This window comes from Ursus americanus, chromosome 30, assembly GCF_024610735.1.
Source record: "Ursus americanus isolate L20-20 chromosome 30, mUrsAme1.1.p, whole genome shotgun sequence".
Lineage (NCBI taxonomy): Eukaryota > Metazoa > Chordata > Mammalia > Carnivora > Ursidae > Ursus > Ursus americanus.
Window position 1 is genome coordinate 29,252,402 of NC_142156.1, and position 18,352 is coordinate 29,270,753.

Genomic DNA, 18,352 nt, shown 5'->3' on the forward strand with positions numbered 1-18,352 from the left:
CATCTGCTTCTGAGCAGCAGAGAAACAGGCAGCTGGGAGCCAGGGCCAGAAACCCGAGACCAGGGTTCATTGGCCCTTCCCGTACTCCGCCCCGTGGGAGCAAGACGGACCCATCCGTGCTGGGTGTGGGCAGCACGGCGAGGCTGGCCCAGGCCCGGCCTTGGACTACCTGTAGCAGGTGTGTGGCCTTGCAGGGTGTTATGAGGACCAGGCACAAGGTGCAAACCTTCAGGGGCCTCCTGAGCCATTGTTTTCATCACCCCAAGAGCGGCGAAGCACGGTATGGAAGGGCATGGGCTCCAAGCCTAGCGTCACTGTGCAGAATGTGGTTTCAGTTCCCACATCTGCAAAATGGGGATAATGATACCTGCTTCAGAGAGTTGCGAGGGCAAAGTGATTCAATATTCATGAAGCTTTTAGACTACTGTCTGGCACCTAGAAAGCCCTTTGGATGGTGGTGGTGGTGTTGTTTTAAAGGCCACTAGGAATGAAAACCCCGTGGCTGCTGGTTCTTTCCCTGCAGAGCAGGTGACACCAGGCTGGTGTGCAGCAGGCGCTGCTTGGACTTGTAGACACTCACATTGTTCAGATGGTTCTTGCTCACCCGTTTTCCCCTTCTTTATCTCTGGGGCACCTGCTTCTGCCCCCACTGCTCTCATCCTGCATGTGCTTTGTGGGAGCTCTCCCCCCTTCCCATATGTTCAGCATTAAATAAAGGCCTGTGAGTCTCTGCCTTGGGTGTCTCATGGTCCTGTCGCTGTCCCATCCTAGACTCAGAAGGCCATCCCTGGCATTCTCCTCCATCTTTCGACCCACTTGGGCATTTCCCACCTTCCCACAACTTTCCCTTCTACCTCTAACTCAAGGACTCCCAAATTATGTCTCTGGAACCCAGAAGCCCTCCCTGAGTTTCAGACCATATATCCTTCTGACTGCCCTTTAGATGTCCTGCAAGGATTTTCAAACCAAAACAATCCATTCTCCACTGAACTGACTTTGTGCTTTGTCAAAAATCAATTGACCATATCTGTATGGGGCTATTTCTGGACTCTGTGTTCTGTTCCATTGACGTGTGTGCCCATCCCTTCTGCAGTGCTGCCCCGTCTTAATGACTGTAGCTTTGTAGTAAGTCTCGAGATCAGATGCTGTGTGTCCTTGGAAAGACCCATGCAAACCCATGAAAGAGTTGTTCTCCGCTGAAGTTGTCTTTCAGTGTGAATTTTAGAATTGGCTTGCCAATTTCTACAAAAAAGCCTGCTAAGATTTTGATTGGGACTGAGTTTAATCTCTACATCAGTTTTGGAGAACAGACTTTTCCAACCCATGAACACAATATATCATTCCATTTATTCAAGGAATTCTTTGATTTCTTTCACCAGTATTTTGTAGCTTGCAGCAAAAAGTTTTTGCACCTATGTTGTGGGATTTATTCCTAAGTATTTCATGTTTTCTGTGTTTTCTGGTGTTATTATAAATTAAAACATTTTTAATTTCAACTTTTGATGGTTGTTGCTAGTACACAGCTAAATTTATTTGTTAGTCTTAGCTTTTGCATAGAGTCCATTGGGTCTTCTGCATAGAAAATCATGTCATCTGCAAGTAAAGATGTTTTTATTTCTTCCTTTCCAATCTGTGCACCTTTGATTTCTTTTTCTTGCCTTTGCATTTCCCAGGACCTCCAGTACAATGGTGAATAGAAACAGTGAGGTCAGACATCCTTACCTTGTTCCTGATCATGAGGAAGAGCATCCAGTCTTTCCCCTTTAAGCATGGGGTTAGGCGCAGGGGCTTGCTAGATGCTTTTACCAGATTAAGGAAAATTTCTTTTAATCCTGGCTTGCTGAGTTTCTTTTAAAATCACAAATGGATGTTGAATTTTGTTAAATGCTCTTTCTAGATCTATCGAGATGATCATAAAAGTTTCCTTCTTGAGTCTGTTGATACGAAGAATTATGTTGATTGACTTTCAAATGTTGAACCAACCTTTTATTCCTGGGATAAACTCTACTGACCATGATGTATTATCATTTTTATACATGGCTGAGTTAAGACTCGATGATATCTTATTGAGGATTTCACATCTGTGTTCACAAAGGACCTTGATCTATAGTTTTCCTTTCTTCTGTGCCTCTTTAGGCGGGCATTTAAGACCCTTGCGATTATTAGCTTGACCCTTACAAGGCTTATTTTTAAGCTTTGTTAGGGAGGCTGAATGTACACTCACCCTAGGGCTTGTTCAGCCCACTACTAAGGCGGAGTCTCTACGGTGTGTCTGCGGGTCACTGAGAGTTAGCTGTCCGCTGTGGCTGAGCTCTTGGGATTGGCCTCCTTGCAGCTCGCTGGCATTTGCTCTTGGTCCATCTTCATGGCATCTCACACCACACACGGGCAGCTCAGGGACTCACAAACGCTCAGAGCACCCTGTGAGGATTTCTGGAGCTCCTTCCCTGAAGAATTCCCTTCTCTCCGGGACTCTGTCGCACAAATCACCACTGAGTCCCTACACTCCTGTTCCTAAAGCCAGCTAAGCCACCAGACATGACTTAACTTAGGTCCTTGTTCCCCGAGCCGTGGTCCACAAAGTAGCCCCAGGCAGAAATCCAGGGCAACATTAGCACATACCTTTCTTCCTTTTCTTTTCTCAGGGATCACAGCTCTGTGCTGCCTGCTTTTCAATGTCTGAAAATGTCCAGGTTTCCAGTTGCTTAGGGGGGCAGGATACATGCACTACAGTTACCCCCTCCTGTTGACTTTACTTCAGTGTGTCCGTCACCGGGACAGTCCAGTCATGCACCTGTGCTTGACCAGCTTCATGCAGACACCGCCCCAGAGAGCCATGTGTCCAGCCCTGAGAGTGGCCCTCACTAAAGGGGTGCTGTCTTTCCAAAATGATGCTGCGGGAGGGAGGCACGCTTTCCTGGTGGCTCTCTCTAGAAGTCTGATATAAAGAGGGATGAAGGAGGATGGCCACACCCAGGCTAGAATTCTGTGACCTGACCTACTTAGAAAAGTTCCAGGGGCGCCTGGGTGACTCAGTCGGTTGAGAGTCCGACTCTTGATCTCAGCTCACTCAGGTCTTGATCCCAGCGTCGTGAGTTCAAGCCCCACCTTGGGTTCCATGCTGGCCCTGGAACCTACTTTAAAAATAAATAAAAATAAAAAACACAGGTTCCAAAGGATAAATTATGAAAAATGATTTTCATTATTCAAAATAGATATCAGTAGAATCATGTCAGTCATTTGAATGCAATTGAGTCTGGGGCTCATTTTAATTAAGGTTTTAACAATTTAAACCTAAGTCTATATTTTTTACACACTGCATAAAACCAAGGATAGGTAAATAAAATAAAATTCATGATCATGGCAGATTAGGGAAAATTGTATGCCAATTATAGAGGAATGTCTAAATAAATGATGATATATTAACCCTAGAGATTATCATACAGATATTAAAAATAAATAAAGTGACATGAAAAAGATATTTATGAGCAAAGCTGAGCAGAGAGAACCTAAATTGCCCACATATGGTGATTACAACAATGTCAAATATGGGTCGATAAGAGAAAAGACTAGAAGAAAGCCTGGAGAGATAAAGGCAACTATTATGCTATGATGGTGGGAATATGAGTGACATGAACTTTTTCCATTTTTTTCAAGTGCTGTAATAAACTTTAATAATTCAAAAGGTTTTAGAAAAAATACCTAACACCCAGTCATCAGTCCTATTCAAACTTAACAAAATAATAGGAAAGAACCAGGAAGTGACCCACCGTCTCCCACAAGGGTGAGAGCAGAGCCCTTCTTGGCAGACTTCCTGTGTACCCAGAGGGTCAGAGCCTGTGTTGTCCGTGGCCTCAGGGGGAGCTGAAATGCACAGCAGATGCATTAGGGGTGAAGATATGCAAAAGTATTGGTCAGACCCCCCACAACATAACACACGTATTTTTGCCTTGTAAATGCCGATTTTTTAAAACGTGAAAATTTATACTGCTATAGTGTTGGAAGTTTGCCGTTTGAGGGCTACAGATCTTCACTGTAGACAAGCCCAGGGGAATAGCAGTAACAGTTGGGTGACAGCACCAAGTAACATAGAGCATTCACACTGGGCCACTGTCTTGTTCAAGAGATCTTGAGAGAACATGCATATACTTTGACCACAGTCACCAAATTGCTGAAAACAATCCTGATTAAAACCAGGTGTGTGAATCCCATGCTCAGGTCGCGGTCAGGGACACCTGCAGCATCATCTCGGGCTTGCTCTCACTATTAAGTTGATCCCATCAGGCTCTCTGCACACACCTAACATCCATGAGAAGCAATGCGCCTTACTGCCTGCTGTGCTTCCTAAAGCATGTGTGAAAAGAGAAGGGCAGGAGCCAGGACCACTCAGCCTCTGTGAGCCTCCCCTTCCTGCTCCATCAGAGGAAGGGATGTGCTGCCACTCCCCTGCGCTACGTGGCCCCTTCCATGATGTCTGTTCATTGTGCACATCTCCAGGGGTTCGTCTGACTCAACCCCAGCTTCCGGCCCCTGGCCCACTGTGCTGCCCTTCTACTACAGTCTCTATGGAGCCCTAGGAGACCCAGGGAAGGCGGGTGGATTGCAAAGTTTGCAGATTTCAGGCAATCTGATCCTCACTAACAGTGACAACAGCGATGATACCAGCTAGCATTTATTATACCATTCACGTTTGCAAGCCCTAAGTCATTTACATACATTTGGTCATTTAAATTTCACTACCATACTAGGATGATAATATCATCTCCTGCATTTTAGAATTGGGGAAACTGAGGCACAGAGTGCTTAAGTTTCCTGAAATTGTTTTTCACCAGATCAGAAATTTTGGAGAGATTGGAACCCTCCTGGACTACTGGTGGGAATGTAAAATTGTTTAACCGCTGTGAAAAACAGTTTGGTGGTTCCTCAAAAAGTCAAACATAGAATTTACCACATGACCCAGCAATTCCACTCCTAGGTGTACATGCAAAAGAATTGAAAGGACGCAAACAAATGCTTGTACCCCAATGTTCATAGCAGCATTATTTGTAATAACCAAAAGGTGGAAAGAACTGAAGCATCCATCAGTAGGTGGATTAACAAAATGTAGTCTATCCATACAACATAATATTAGTCAGCCATTAAAAAAGTTCTGGGGTGTCTGGGTGGCTCAGCCAGTTAAGTGCCTGCCTTTAGCTCAGGTCATGATCCTGGGGTCCTGGGATCGAGCCCTGTGTCTGGCTCCCTGTTCAATGGAGAGTCTTCTTCTCTCTCTGCCCTTCCCCCTGCTAGCTATCTCAAATAGGTAGATAGATAGATGATAGGGAGATGATAGATAGATAGATAGATAGATAGATAGATAGATAGATGATAGATAGATAGATAGATGATAGATAGATAGATAGATAGATAGATAGATAGATAGGCAGATAAATGAAAATTCTGACACATGCTATAATGTGGATGAACTTTGAAAACATGCTAAATGAAATAAATTAGACACAAAAGGACAAACACCGTATGATTCCACTTATATGAGGTCCCTAGAGCAGTTGAATTCATTCTGGTTTAAAGATGGAGAACGGGTGGGTGGGGTGCAAGACCAAAGCAAAATGGGTTTCTGCAGTAATACGGGTGAGAAATGAAGGCTTGCTTATAACAGTGGCTGACAAGATCGATTTGAGAGAGATCAGGAGATTAAAATTGACTGGACATGGCGGTTCTTGGATTTGGAAAATGGAAGGAGGAACCAAAAATAATCCCTAGGTTTCTGGCTTGGTAAACTGGACAGGTGACCGCTCTGCATGCTGATTTAATTTTCCAGGAAGCTCTCATTCATCACTTTTCCAGTTGTTATTAGCAGGTAATGAGGAAGCAGGCAATGATTTTTAAAAATTGTTTGAGGACTACGGTACTACTCAACAACCAGAAGGAATACCTGCGGCGGCATGGACAAATCTGAAGAACATCGGGTGAGAAAGGTGCTAGGCAAGTGCACACTGGATGACTCCGCTTACGTGAAATGCTCAAAGAAGATAAATCTAATCCCCGGTGTCACAAATTTGATAACAGGTGTTTGCCTGGGGCTGTGAATGTGGAGGCTCAGGGAGACTGGGGCACCGGGAAACTTCCCAAGGGAATGGGAATGTTGCAGATTTGGATGGTGATAGTGGTAACAATGACCGGTTCATTTAAAACAAATGCATTTTATTGTATGTCAATTGTACTTCAATAAATTTGACCTGAAAATTTTTAAAAATCAGAACTTTAGGTAAATGTATTCTCTTCCTTTGGAGCAGGGATTATCCTAGAGAAGTTCATGGACTTGACCAGTAACAAAGCTTTGCAGTCACATGCATGTCTACCTCATCAATCTATTACTTAATGAGTTTAAGGTTTAAAAAAACTTATATGCGGTTCTAAATCTGTGAGCTTTTCCTTACATCCCATTCCCTAAAATAAGTTCAACTGTATTCTTGAAGTCACCAAAGTTTCGTTTCTTGGATTTTATTTTAGATTATTTTATTTTATTTTTTTATTTTTATCTTTTATTATATTATGTTAGTCACCATACAGTACATCCCTAGTTTTTTATGTAACGTTCCATGATTCATTAGTTGCGTATAACACCCAGTGCACCATGCAATACGTGCCCTCCTTACTACCCATCACCAGCCTATCCCATTCCCCCACCCCCTGGGAAACATATTTTAGATTATTTTGGATTTTACCGAGCGACCATCCACTGGGACTACTGCATTGCAGTCAACAACGTAAGGGGACAAATGCAGCATCTTGACTGGGGAGACACACAGCCTCGGCTTATGTGAACACTCTTATGTTAAATAAACCCTCATCCTCAAACAAATTGGATTTTTGCTGTGACTTGGGTGTGTTTCAGAAAGTGTGGATGGGAGCAACACGGGGTTGGCCAGGGCCACACGGCCTGTTGGTGGCGGTGCCAGGACACACACTGCCCCTGGCTCTCGGGGGCACAGGAGGCTACTCCTGGGAAGACTCACCTTCATCATTCAGACTAGAAATCTAGGACTGTACTATCCAGCACTTTGGTTTCCTTAATACTATTTCCAGGTCATTTATTGGCCAGTCCCAGGCTGCATGGCACCTTTTCTGGTGTGATCAATTACAGATCGATCACAAGTTTTGGTTTCTGTTAGGAAACCAATGCACATGATGAAAATTTCAAGTGTCTCTCCTACTCCACTTATCCCCCAACACCAGGGGCAACCATGGGTCTTTACAAGAAGATTGTGTGCACTGATCGACATGGACAAGCATATGGGTAAATAGATCCTTTAAAAATGGTAGCAATCTTTATGAACCATTCTTCTTCTTCTTCTTCTTCTTCTTCTTCTTCTTCTTCTTCTTCTTCTTCTTCTTCTTCTTCTTTTTAATATAAACTGTGGTTATTTTAGAAAATTCAGTGTAGGGGGGCGCCTGGGTGGCTCAGTCAGTTAAGCATCTGCCTTCGGCTCAGGTCATGATCCCAGGGTCCTGGGATCAAGCCCTTCTTCCTCTCCCTCTGCCTGCTGCTCTGCCTACTTGTGAGCTCTGTCAAATAAATAAATACAATCTTAAAAAGAAAATATAGAGTAGGTATACTGTACATCAGTAGTTTTTTTTTAACCTCAGTTACATGAAGGATTTTTGTGAATCAGCTTTATCAAGGTATCATCTACACACAATAAAATGCACTTAGTAAGTGAGTTTAATGAGTTCTGACAAGTGTGCATGCCTGTGTAAGTAGCCACTGTCACAATCAAGACAGAACATTCCCAACACCCAAAAAGTTCCCTTGTGACTCTTTCTGGTCAATCCCCTCACCCTCCACACCAGGCCCAGGGGAACCACTGACCTGTTTCCTGTCCTTCCAGTTTAGATTTGTCCTTTCTAGAGGTTTCTATAAATGGAACCACACCGCCTGTACGTTTTTTTTGGTCTGACTTCTTTTACTCAACATAATGTCTGTGAGATTCATCCATCTGTGGCATCTTCTATGGTTTATTGCTCTCAGCATTCCACTGCATGACTATGCCACAATTGTTTATCATATGTTGATGGACATTTAAATTGTTTTCAGTTTTGGGCTATTATTAAACAAAACTGCTTGTGAACATTCCTGTCTGAATCTTTGCATATGTTTTCTATTGTGTATTATCTAGCAGTGGAATCACTGGGTTGTAAACAGCACATAAATGTTTAAGAGATGAGAAAACTGCCCCGCTTTTCCAATCATACCATTTTTCACTCTCAACAGTAATGTATATCTCCTTGGCAACACTTGATATGGTTGGTCTTTTAAATTTTGGTCATTCCAATGGATGTCTAGTGCTGCCTCGTTGTGATTTTTTAAAAGATTTTATTTATTTATTAGACAGAGAGAGAGAGGCAGCCAGTGAGAGAGGGAACACAAGCAGGGGGAGTGGGAGAGGAAGAAGCAGGCTCCCAGGAGAGAAGGGAGCCCAATGCGGGGCTTGATCCCAGGGTCCTGGGATCACTCCCTGAGCCGAAGGCAGACGCCCAACGACTGAGCCACCCAGGCGCCCCCTTGTTGTGATTTTAATTTATATTTCCCTTATAACTAGAGATATTAAACATCTTTTCATGTGCTCATTGGCCACTGGTATAGCTTCTGTAAAACATCTGCTCAAATCTTTTAATTCATAATGAAGTTTTCTTTGTCTTCTGACTTTTGTGTTACAAGTTCCTCATGTATATTCTTTATAAAAGCCCTTTGTCAAATATAGTTTTTGGCTCATCTTTTCCTTTTCTTAAAGGTGCTTTTAAAAGAAGTTTTTCATTTTGATAAAGTTCAATTAATCATTTTTTCCTTTATGGTTTATGCTTTTTCATTTCCTAAGAAATCTGCCAAGGTGGCAAATACTGTCTTCCATGTTTTCTTAAGTTTTATAATGTTAACTTTTACATTTAGGTTTACAATCCATTTGGTTAATTTTTGTATATTTTATCAGACAAGGATCAAGGTTCATTTCCTCCCATGTGGATATCCAATAGTCCCAGCACCAATTGTTGGAAAAAACTATCCTTTCCCCCATTGGATTCCCTTGGCAACTTTGTCAAAATCAATTGACTATGTATCTGTGAGTTTATTTCTGGACTTTTCTGTTTCACTGATCTATATGTCTACCTTAATGCCAGTACCACACTGCCTTGATGATTATAACTTTGTAGTGAGTTTTGAAATAAGATAGTGTAAGTTTTACAACTCCTTTTTTTTTTTTAAGATTTTATTTATTTATTTGACAGAGATAGAGACAGCCAGCGAGAGAGGGAACACAAGCAGGGGGAGTGGGAGAGGAAGAAGCAGGCTCATAGCGGAGGAGCCTGATGTGGGGCTCGATCCCATAACCCGCTGTGCCACCCAGGCGCCCCTGTTTTTAATTTTCAAAATTATTTTGATTAACAAATTTTGGCTTCAGTTCTTTGCATTTCCCCATACATTTTAGAATGAACTTGACATTTTTTACATAAAAGCTGCTGGGATTTTTATTTGGGGTTGCATTGAATCTACCGATTAATATGGGGGAAGTTAGAAATTTAACAATAGTAAGTTTTCTCATTCATGAACTTGGCATATCTTTCCATTTATTTAAGTCTTTTTAAATTTCTCTCAGTAATGTTTTGTAATTTTTAGCATTCCTCTCTTGCATACCTTCTGTTATATTTCTCCCTAAATGTTTGTGGTTTTTGATGGTATTGTAAATGGTATTTCTTAAAATTTCAACTTCAGTTGCTTATTGCCAGCATTTGAAGAAACAACTGATTCTTGAGTATTAATTTTGTATCCTGTGACTATGCTAAATTCACTTATTAATTCTAGTAGCTTTTTTTTGTGGAGTCCTTGGAGTTTTCATGGTACATGATCACATCCTGTCTAAGATGGATATGTTGTCTGTGAATAAAGATAGTTTTACTCCTTTCCAATTTATATGCTTTTCTTTTTCTTGTCTTATTCAGCTGGCTAGCATTGCCACTAAAGTGTTGAATAAAAATAGCAAGAACAGACACCCTTGTCTTGTTACTGACTTCAGGAGGAAGTATTCTTTCTGTCCTATGATATTAGTTCTAGGTTTTTAGTATTTGTCCTGTATGAGGTTATGAAATTCTCTTCCCTTCTTGGTTTACTGAGAGATTTTTTTATTTTATTTTTTATCATGAACAGGTATTGGATTCTGCCAATGCCCTCCCCACTTTGCAACTATTGGGATGATCTTTTTTTTTTTTTTTAGTTTGCTAATATAGTAAATCACATTGATTTTTTAATGTTAAATCACTCTTGCATTACTGGGATAAACTCCACTTGTCCATGGTTTATAGTCTTTTTTATGTTGCTGGATTCAACTGGCTAATATTTTGAAAGAATTTTAATGTCTATTTACTGAGAGATACCAGCCAGTAGATTTCTTCTGATATCTTTGTCAGGTTTTGGTATTAGGGAGGTGCTGGCTTCGTGATGTGAGTTGGAGAGTATTCCCTCTTCCTTTGTTCTCTCAAAGATTATGGGTAAGATTGGCACTATTTCTTCCATAAATGTTGGGTAAAGCTCGCCATTGAAGCCACATGGGTTTGGAGTTTTCCTTGTGGGAAGGTTTTTTTAATACAAATTTAATTTCTTTAGTTCCTGTAGGGCTACTCAGATTATTTCATTCCTCTTGAGTCCATTTTGATAATTGGAGTATGTAAGGTAGATTGTTTTATCCAAGTTTTTGGATTAGTATAGGTTGTTTATAATGTTCTCCTATTTCCCTTTTAGTGTTTGTGGAATCTTTTTTTCCTGTGTCATTGCCTATATTGCTAACTTGTGTTTCTCTCTTTTCTCCTTAATCAATCTAACTAGAGGTTTCTCAGTTGTATTGTTCTTTTAAAGAACCAGCTATTGATTTCACTGATTTTTTACCTACTGTTTGTCTGTTTTGTTTCACTGGTTTTGGTTCTTTACTATTTTCTTCTATTTTGGGTTTAATTTGCTCTCTCTCTCTCTCTCTATTAAGCTTCTTAAATATGAGGCTTAGATCATGGTTTCTAAGACATTTCTTTCTACCCACTACAAAAGTTTAAAGTTGTTTCCCTCTAAATACTGCTTTAGCGGCACAAATTTTATTATTTTTTCATCATCATTCAATTCAAAATATCTTCTAATCTACTTTGTGACTTCTTTAACTTATGGGTTATTTGAAAATGTATTAATTTCCAGGTATTTATGGTTTTGTGTCCTTCTGTTATTGATCTCTAATTTTTGTTACGGTCAGAGAACATACTATGTCAATTAAGTCAAATTGTTTAAAATGGTTGCTCAGGTAGTCTGTATTCTGTATCCTTAAACTGGTTTTCTGCCTACTTGTTCTATCATTTACTGAAAGTGTTGAAATCGCTCACCATGAGTGTGCATTTCTCTACTCATCCTTGTAGTTTGGTCAGTTTTTGCTTCATGTATTTTGAAGCTCTATATTGGGTATATATATATATTTAAAATAATTATGTCTTCTTGGTGAGTTGACCCCTTACAGGTATGAAATCTGTCTCTCTTCTCTAGTAATGGTCCTTGCTCTGAAATCTACTTTGTCAGATATTACTATAACCACTCCAGTAGTCCCATAAAATTCACATTTGCATGATCTATCTTACTCCACCACTTTGCCTTTTTTTAAAGTGTATATCCAGTGGCATTAAATATATATATGTTATCGGGCAACCATCACCACCATCCATATCCAGAAATTTCTCATCTTCCCAAACTGAAACTCTCTACCGTTTAAACAATAAATCCCCACCCCCTCTTCCCCCAGCCCCTGACAACCACCATTCTACTTTCTGTCTCTATGAATTTGACTACTCTAGTTCACTTAGCATAATGCATTCAAGGTTTATCCATGTTGTGGCAAGTGTCAGAATTTCCTTCCTCTTTTATGGCTGAATTCCATCATACGTATAAACCACATTTTGTTCATCCATTCATCTGCTGATGGATATTTGGGTTGTTTCCACCTTTTGGCTATTGTAAATGATGCTGCTATCATTTATCTATTTGAGTCCTGCTTTCAATTCTTTTCAGTAAATACCTAAGAGTGGAATGGCTGGGTCATATGGTAATCCATGTCTAACTTTTCAAGGAACTGCCAAACTGTTTTCCATGTTACATTTCCACCAGCAATGCACAAGGGTTCCAATTTCTCCACATCCTCTGAACACTTGTTATTTTTTTGTTTTGATAGTAGCCATTCTAAAGGGGTGTGAGGTGATAATCTCATCATAGTTTTGATTTGCATTTCCCTAATGACTAGTGATGAGCATTTTCCATGTGCTTATTGGACACTTGTATGTCTTCTTTGGAGGGAGGCCTGTTCAAGTCTTTATCTATTTTTCAATCGGGCTGCTTGGTTTTTTGTTGTTGAGTAACATTCTGGTTTTTTTAAACACTCCTTATCTTGGTTTTGCTGAGAGATGTTTTATTTTGAGCATCAGAAGCTGAAAGAAAAAAATGATGTCATATCCAAAGCCACATTTTTTCTTCCATTCAACACAATTTTTTTAAAAGATTTTTTAATTTATTTATTTGACAGAGAGAGAGAGAGAGAGACAGCCAGTGAGAGAGGGAACACAAGCAGGGGGAGTGGTAGAGGAAGAAGCAGGCTTCCCACTGAGCAGGGAGCCCGATGCAGGGCTCGATCCCAGGACCCTGGGATCATGCACTGAGCCGAAAGCAGACGCTTAACAACTGAGCCACCCAGGCGCCCCACAGCACCACAATTTTTAACAATTATTGACATTCCACTGAAGTGATTCAATGTGTAGAAATATGAGAGTTACATTTCTCTTCATCATTCATGTAAGAATCCACGTTTAGCAATGTGGCAGAAAACAACTTGTACATAACCTAAGAACAAAATCTGGGGGCGCCTGGGTGGCACAGTGGTTAAGTGTCTGCCTTCGGCTCAGGGCGTGATCCTGGCGTTATGGGATCGAGCCCCACATCAGGCTCCTCCGCTGTGAGCCTGCTTCTTCCTCTCCCACTCCCCTTGCTTGTGTTCCCTCTCTCGCTGGCTGTCTCTATCTCTGTTGAATAAATAAATAAAATCTTAAAAAAAAAAAAGAACAAAATCTGTTTCTTCCTATCCTACTGGAACATTAGCATTTCTCAAATTAATGATATTCATGACTCTGACCACACTTTCTTATAAATATGTGGCACCAACTCTGATAGTAAATGAAGTTATCAGATCGAGGTACCGCTCTTCCTGTTTTAAAACCATGAAAGGAAATGGAAAAAAGGAAAACCCCTCAGAGTTTTTGAGCTGGTGATGGTGTCCCTGACCAGCACAGGAAGGAAATGATCATGGGGACACCTGTGCAGTGGCTAAAGCCAGGCTTGCCTCTTTTGGATGTCATGCAAACAGCACACACACCCACTCAGGGTGGGTCACACAGCGTGCTGGGCACCATCCTACTGGGCCAGCGGAATATGAGAATAGCAGTTCATCTCTCCCTCAGGCTTTCCTTCTGGAAGCCTCCTTTTGGACACAAACTGAAATACTTAAGGACGGCATATCTGTGGTTTGCTTCTAATTAATCCAGGAGTGGGGACGGGGGGCTGGATGAAACAGGATGGGTGTCAACTGGGACCTGTTAGGGCCGGGGCTGGGTCATGGGCAGTCAATATGCTATTCTGCCTGTGCATATATTTATTTTTTCTATAACAAAGTTGTTTTTAAAAAGAAGCTTCCTCCCTTTTTTCCTCCTTGGAGAAAATATCTAAATATTTCTAAATATCCAATGTTCATAATGCTCTCTAGACAAAATCTAAAGAGCGATCATCTCAGCAGAAATGACTCAACCCTAATGTAGCTGAGCTCAGCCAGATGTCTTAAAATGAACTCTGTATATTTGTTCACTTGATGTGTATTTATTGTGAAACTACACTGTACCAGGTCCTCTTCTGTCATGAAGAGCATCGGGGAGCAGGTGTTCTATGGGGGTGGGGGGGAGTTGTGGGGAGCACAAAATGTGGGCAGAGTTGAAAGCAGAGCTGAGTGAGGGTGGTCCTGGGGGGCCGGGTGTTCTGTGAGGCCACAGTGTGGCCGGGCCAGACCAGGCTGGGCTGGGTAGTTGGACTTGCAGGCCCTGGACAGACCGTGGCTTGCATCTAGGAGACATGGACATCTGCCTTTAAACAGGCCTGACTAATCACTAACCACATCCTAACCACAGTTTACTATTTTCCCAAAGGATAAAGAGGGACTCCACCCAACTGGGCCCTTGGAGCCCCAGGTAGAAGACAGGAAGAACCCAGCTCTGGCCCTCTCCATAGCCTGGCAGCCAACAGGTGCCAAGAAACCAGCCCAAGGAGGGCAGTGACACAGGCCATCCTCGGGGTACAGAGCTGGGCTCTGCAGTGGAGGGAAGTTGGCCTCCAGCCCCATGCACAGGTTCATACCCTCTGAGGAGCCCCAGGGGGGCAGAGGCTGATTCTCAGGGCCCCCTTTCTCCTGGACTCCAGTAATGTCAGAACTGCCAAGTGCATGAAGGAGCGAAACAGGTCTCTTGATGACAGAAACCCGAGGCCCAGTGAGACCAGGGACTCTTCCAGTGGGGCCCCACTTTCCACATTCATTCTAGAGCTGCTCACTTCTTCTTCTAGCAGGTACTTACCATGTACCTACTGATCACCAGGTCCTGTGCTAGGAACTGAGAAAGGAGCATCTGAGCGACCCGGGAGAAGTAAGTGGGGACAGGGCCCATTGCAGATAGCAGGGACAGTCCATGCAAAGGCCCTGAGGCAGGAACATGCCATTTTGCTGGGGACCAAGGTGGCCAGTGGGAGTGGAGGAGCAGCAGGTCGCATAGGCCACAGTCACTGTCATTGCAGTGGGTGTGCACAGAGAGGGACTGTACAGTTATGTCTTATCTTGAATACAACTGGAGAGAAAGTCCCTGGACAACAGATTTGTCTGACTTTGCTCATATTTCCCACAGGGCTTCCCAAGCACAGCACTTGACATGCCAGGGAATCAGGGTTCTCAGTACATTCTGAAGCCAATTACCAAAACTAAGGTGACTGGGGACTTCCAAGCACATTAAGCTGATTTCTTCAAGGTGTTAAGAAGAAAGTACCTGAATTAAAATAATTCACCCTAAGATGTGAATGAGTGAAAATGAATGTCAGAACCCTCCAGAGAAACTTAAGAGAGCAAATAGTCAAGAAAATCACTGCAATTCTGGTCTCCCTTCTATGGAACCAACAAGCACAACACCCCACGCTAAGAAGCTTCTAGCAATGGCTCACACCCTCCTGAAACCATCATATGGCACAACCTGCATCTAATTTCAACGGATTGGCCAGGGGCCCACAGCACCGAGCACTGGAAGCGTTCTTGAGAATTGCATCCTGCATTTTCAAACTGAATATCTTTATGACGTGGATAGTCACTCTTTTCCCCACTGGTCACCTGGAAAACTGAACCAACAGCACAAGCAGGGGTGAAGCTTGTGACAGTAATGAAGATGGGTCCCAAGATGCTCACCCATGATAGCCCAGATGAAGTCTGACCTGGGAGGTCTTCTGGGCCTGACACCCACCATCCCATCATCCAAAGGCTGCTGTAGAAGCAGAGACCAGGGCTCTATCCTCGGCATAAGCCCCTAAGCAGGTTGCCTTACCCCATGGGTACACTGCCGGGGATGCTCTGTAATGTGTCCCCAAATTTAAAGGACCAAAAACAGAGTTGTCAAGAAGATTCAGAGGAGAGCAAGTGGGGCCTGGTGACAACAGACACAGGGTGCTGGGGGTGACACAGAAGAAGGGAATTTTCTCAGACTGCTGTTAAGTTGGGTGCATCCTTAGAGTTGAAGTATTAAGAATTAATATCCATATTATATAAAGAACTGTTGCAGCTCACTAAAAAAAAGGAAAGTAATCCCAAAGAAAAATAGGCAAAAGATACAATTTTCTAATGAAAATTGAATGCAACCAGTGAACATTTTAAGAGATGCTTAAATTTCCAAGTAATAGATGGCATGTAAATTAAAGTAATAAAATGAGCTTTTCGATAAAATGAGCTTTTTCACCCAACAGACTAGGAAAAAACTCAGAAAGGTAAAATCCAATGCTGGTTAAAGCACGTGTGGGGCGGGGGAGGGGAATAGGCCTGCTGGGGCAATCAGGCAACATCTGTTAAAACTCTGAAGTGTGCGTGCTCTTTGACCCAGTGATTCTACCTGGAGGACTCCAGCCTACCAAAATACTCCCAAATGCACACAAATGAAGACATGCCCTCAAGGACCTTCACTGCAGCACTATTTTTAATAGCAAGTATCTGTAGACAGCCTAAGTGTCCTTCAACAGAGGAACCATTAAATAAATAATGATGCGTCTGTATAAGAAGACACCACATAGGCCTAGGAGAAAAAGCTGAAGGAATATGTTAACAGCAATGCCCTCTGGAAGACAGGGTTTTAGGGGGAGACTTTATAATACAGAAAAATCAGGAGAAATAAATTCGAAGCAAACAAGCTGCTGAGTTGGTGGTGTGGGCAAACAGGTAAAATAGAAAGCCGTGTGTGCACAGACGTACGTACCCGTGCATAACTATACAGGGTCTGTAAGGGTGTGTATCTGGACATACTTGCTATGGTTTAACATTTTTATGATGAGCATGCTTAAGTACAACTTGTTTAATTTTAAAAAGGAAAAAACCCAAGCTGGGCTGGAGTTGGGCACTCCTGTCCTGTCCTGGTTTCCTGCCACCAGTGCCTCTCCCCGAGCAGCTCTGGCTCCCAGTAACATACACATGCGAGAAGTTGCCAGCTTCTTCCCTCTGCCACATCTTGGCCCTGAGCTCCAACACATGCGACCAATGGCCTTAGCAATATCTCTCTCCACCTCCACTAGACCCAACACAGGACTTCTCCTCCACAGCAGGCCTTCTCTTCCAGTGTCGCATCTCAGCACATGGCAGCCTACCACCATCATGCTGACCCTCCCTCTCCTGACCCACAGCTACACGGTCACCAGCTTAGATTCTAGCTCTTAGACACACCTTTGGCCGCACCTCCACCTCACCACAGACAGCCTCGGTGTCTCACCTGCACGTCAACTTCTGCCCTCCACTCCCTCTCTGTGCTGCAGCCAATATGGTGTCTGAGAAGGGGAGGTGGGGCCACAGCTACGGGCTGCTTCAGCTCGTCATTGGCTCTCCGTCCCTCCCGGGACCAAGTGCAATTCCTCAACAAGGCCAAGCGACATGCCTCGGCCCACCTCCCAGCCACCATCACCCTGGGCTCCATCACCCTGACTTGCCTCATGTCCCTGGCCAGTCCCACCTTCTAGAACTTTCTTCTCCCTTTCTCCTTGCCATTCAGTTGATTCCTAGTCATGCTTCAGACCTTGGCTTGGTCAGACCTTCTGTGAAGTAGTCCTCCCTCCCCCTAGCAGTTTCCATTATTCAACTTTTTCCTCATACCCCATCTCTGTGCTTCAAAGAATACCTGTTTGATATTCAGTATTTAAGTGATGTTAGATTCATATCTGTCCCCCATCAGCTCTGAGCAGCATGAAAGTAGAGAATTCTCACTGACCCAAACACCCATCGCAGCATTTGCAGCAAAACCCGGGGTGCCACAAGTACCGTATGGACCAGACATTTACACAAATGATGTAAATACTGCACATACTTTTAAACTTTTTAGTTTGTAATTTTCAAATACATACAGAGAGAAGAGTGTAAGGAATCTCCGTGTGGCCGCCATTCAGCTTCGCTAACTATCAACGTGCTGCCATTTCTCTCTCCACCCCTCACACCTTTTTGCTTCTTTGTTCTTTTTCTTGTCCTACTCACGGAAACTTCAGTACGTCCACAGTGACACGTCTGCACATGCACGCGCACGCAGAGCAGCCCCGGGTATCTGCTCGGAGCACACACGGTGCGCGGCCATCACGCACACGGTGCGCGGCCATCACGCACACGGTGCGCGGCCATCACGCACACGGTGCGCGGCCATCACGCACACGGTGCGCGGCCATCACGCACGCAGTACGCTGTTTGCTTCCCACACACTCAAGTTTCTCAAGCAGCTGAGGCTGGACCCCTCGGAAGAGCGGCCTCGTACCTCAGGTGGAAAAGTTATTTGGCTGTGAGCCGAATATCTCCCAGTGCGCTGTCACACCCTTCCCGGCCCGAACAAACACAAAGAGACGCGTCCCATCGAGTCACCTACTTGGCTGAACTGTGCACCTGGTCGCCCTCTGAGAAGCTTCCTTCGCGGGTATTTTTCTTCCCCACACAAAAGCATGCCTACGAAGTAAACTGAGAATGACAAA

At 43.2% G+C, this 18,352-nt stretch overlaps 1 long non-coding RNA gene across 2 annotated transcripts; it reads right to left on the minus strand.

Moving 5' to 3' along the window:
- Positions 1-460: 460 nt before the first annotated feature.
- LOC148107475 (uncharacterized) lies at positions 461-18,088 on the minus strand. 2 transcript variants are annotated; one of them, XR_015722301.1, is made up of 3 exons: positions 17,744-18,088; positions 3,771-3,864; positions 461-3,134 (listed from the first exon to the last, which is right to left on the minus strand). It is a non-coding gene; the product is annotated as an uncharacterized LOC148107475 (long non-coding RNA). The 2 variants fall into 2 exon arrangements; XR_015722300.1 differs by having other exon boundaries at positions 461-3,137.
- Positions 18,089-18,352: the final 264 nt, after the last annotated feature.